The sequence below is a fragment of the Myotis daubentonii genome, chromosome 1 (assembly GCF_963259705.1).
Source record: "Myotis daubentonii chromosome 1, mMyoDau2.1, whole genome shotgun sequence".
In the NCBI taxonomy this organism is placed as follows: domain Eukaryota; kingdom Metazoa; phylum Chordata; class Mammalia; order Chiroptera; family Vespertilionidae; genus Myotis; species Myotis daubentonii.
In genome coordinates this window covers 36419006-36422194 of record NC_081840.1, presented here as the reverse complement: position 1 = coordinate 36422194, position 3189 = coordinate 36419006, and the positions used below count along the sequence as shown (strand labels likewise).

Below are 3189 nucleotides of genomic sequence, written 5' to 3'. Positions count from 1 at the left end.
GTAGCAGCAGCACATGATTGAGCCTACAATTCAGGCATGTGCCCTTGACCAGAATCAAACCTGGGACCCTTCAGTCCACAGACCTGAGCTCTATCCACTGAGCAAAACCAGCTAGGGCTTCATCACTCTTAACATCTCTAAGAAGAGAACCTCTCTCTGGCCCCCCTTTTTTCACAATTCTAATGTCACTGACTTTGCAAAAGAGCCACATCCCCCAGTATTCCTGGGCCGGGGAGAAGTTGCCTCCATGCAAATAAAAGAACACGGGAGTGACACTATTGATAACTGCCACGCAATCGATTCCATTGTTGGGAACACTGGAATTTTAAAAGCTAACTAGTTTAGATCCCTGCAATTAATTATGCCAGTTAGATTAGTTTTTCACATTTCCTGACCACACAAGACAAATTATGCCAAGTAAATAGAGACCTTTGCTCACCTATCAGAGGCCGTGGAGTTGATGCTTCCGGTACCCACTGCAGACTTTGGACCCACGTTAAATAACCTTCATCAGAAAGGATGAAGTTGGGAAAAGGAAAACTTCTCAGGAGCAGGCTGAATGCCTTGTATCAAGCAATACGCCCAATTCACGGCCTTGCCTGGGCGATGAGAAGCAGGTAGTCCTGAGTAGAGAGGCCAAGTTTGGGGACTCAAAGGTCACTGGACAATTTGAGCATGTGTATGGGGTGTCCTGGGCCCCACCTGTACAGCTGACATGCCCTCTCTGCTCGCTGTCCAGCACAAGCAGCATGTCACTGGGTGGCAGCATGTCACTGGGTGGCAGCTGTTCCCAGTACTATGGAAACAAGCAAGCGGTTGGTGTCTCAGACCTGTGAGATTAGACGGTCACACCCTGTCCTTCCCCAAGGCTGTGTGTGGCACCCAAAAAGTGCTGTTCTGACTGTCAACTACACATGATGCCTCCATCTTCCCAAATGTTCACTGTGATAGCCCCCGGGTAAAAATGGACAGCAACACCGGGCCTGTTGTGCATGTTGGACCCACGACGGCCAGAGGCTGGAGGTGGCAGTAGGTAGCAGCCTGTATTCTTATGTTAGGAGCCGTGCTTAGAAGACTCTTCATAGGTGCTCCTCCTGCCCAGTGTCTGATGTGGACAGCGATGTGCGCTCCATCGGAGCCACTGTGGACTCACAGGTCGTCAATGTCACCGAAGTTCCAATAGATAAGATTTGTGGCTTAAGTGCATCTGAAGCATTTGATGTTCCACCCAGTAGTGAATTCACTTGTCTGTCTACCTCACCAGTTACTGATGAGATGCCCTCTGTGGATAAAGGGACAGCCTCTAATGGAACAAATTCCGACACATCAGTTTCTCCCTGTTCTTCCTGTTCAGAGCCTCTGGATCTAACTCATATACATGTCAGTAGATCTAAGTCTGAGGGTAATGCCCTTATTTGTGTAAGAAAAAAAGGACTACTTGACAGGCACTGACCTGGGTTCTTCACGTTTGGTCCTCGTGACCTTTGAGAAAGAGGTGACCTGGACCAAAAGAGTCACCATTCCAGGCATCTGGCTCCTGCTCTCATAGCATTTAATCTTAAAGCAAAGGTTGTGGCAGTGGCTTCCAATACTTATAATTTTTATCTATTCTATCAATCCATCATTTATGCCAAACATCCAGCAAATTCAATTAGAGAGTAGTGAGAGACCAAAAGGTATATATTTCTTGACGGATAAATTATTATTAATTTTGATAGGAAAACAAAAATCCACTGATTCAACACTTCTTCCTTCTTCAAAGCCTGATGAGTATATCATCCGCCTGATCTTTAGAGAAGTAATGTTGGAAGAGGAATTTCCGGTAACAGTGAGTGAAAACCAGAGTGGCTACTCTACTTTCAGTGCTCTGTTAAATAAAGCAGAGAGGAAAAAGCTAATTGAAAGTCTCTCCCCAGATATTTGTCACCAAAACAGAGGGCTCTTGTTAACAGCCAATAGCAGTAGTCAAGGTGGAAGGCCTGGAAGGCCCTTTAATAAAGAAATCAAAAGCCCTCCATCCAGTGTCTGTGATGACCCCACGGCCCTGGACACTCCAGATGCCCGGCCCGTTAACTGGCCAGCAGCACACCAGACGACACCAGCTCCCCGTCTCCGTCTTCCATACCGTTCACTGTGATAGCTCCCGAGTCAAACAGATAGCAGCACCCAGGGCCTATTCATTGAGCATGTTGGACCCACATACAATGGAGAAAGGAAACGTATCTGCTCTCTAAGGAACTGGGAATTGTATCTGGGAAACTGACTGAAGTACAGCGATGTCTTTCTGAACTCACAGACTCCCTACATAATGGAAAGACATCCTCTCCAGTGGCTCCACGTTCTCAGGATCTGCCTCACGTCTACCTCTCTTACCAGAAACGCTATGTAACGTCTGTTGTTGAAAAAAAAGAGAGAGAGACGTGCTTCTCTGCGGTGGCAAACTAAGGCTCAGTACAGGTCAGCAGACTTTCAGCCTCACTCTTACATTTCAGCTATGTGACTCCCGCTGGATCCTTCTCTCTCCTGATAGGGAAGGCTTCATCCCATTCACTCTCGACATCTTTAGAGACTTAACAGCCCAAAGTTTAGCTGCCACCAGCTATTTTAACCATCAAGGCAGTAGGACCTGAGACTTGTTTGTAGAGCAAGCATGTCAAACCCAAAGGCTAACATGGGCCAAATAAACATGTGGCCCATGGCCCGCGCGTTTGACATGCTCATTGTAGAGTATTTGCTGTGTAGTTTTTCAGATGAGACCATTACAGATAAGACCTGGTTTCCACTGTGGACTCTCCCCACCGCACGGTGACACGAAGGTGAAGCCCTTTCTGTGGTTGGCTCAGCCACTTGCCCCGCCTTCCACCAGGCTGAGGCTCACCCTCAGAGCTCAGAGCGCAGTCTCAGAAATTGCTTACGTAGTCATGAGGTGTGGTTTCGTCTGAGGGTGGGATTCCCAGAACAAGGGAATATAATGGTGCCCTATGGATTGTGCTGTATGGTTTCTCTGAGGCTTTCTGTCCCTAGCCCAGAGCTGTGGTAAAGCTGTCTCAGAAGCACTTAAAAGGTACCTCAGCACTGTCACAGATCTTTCTCTTGGCTTAAAGATGAAGGTAAGGAGTGCATACCTTCCAGCATATTCTTTTTAGCCCAAACCAGCAGAAATCTCCAGAGCTCAAAGGAAGATCAAAA

General features: G+C 47.4%; 1 pseudogene; it reads left to right on the top strand.

Moving 5' to 3' along the window:
• Positions 1-317: 317 nt before the first annotated feature.
• Positions 318-2630, top strand: LOC132227731 (WD repeat and coiled-coil-containing protein-like; annotated as a pseudogene).
• The last annotated feature ends 559 nt before the right edge of the window (positions 2631-3189 follow it).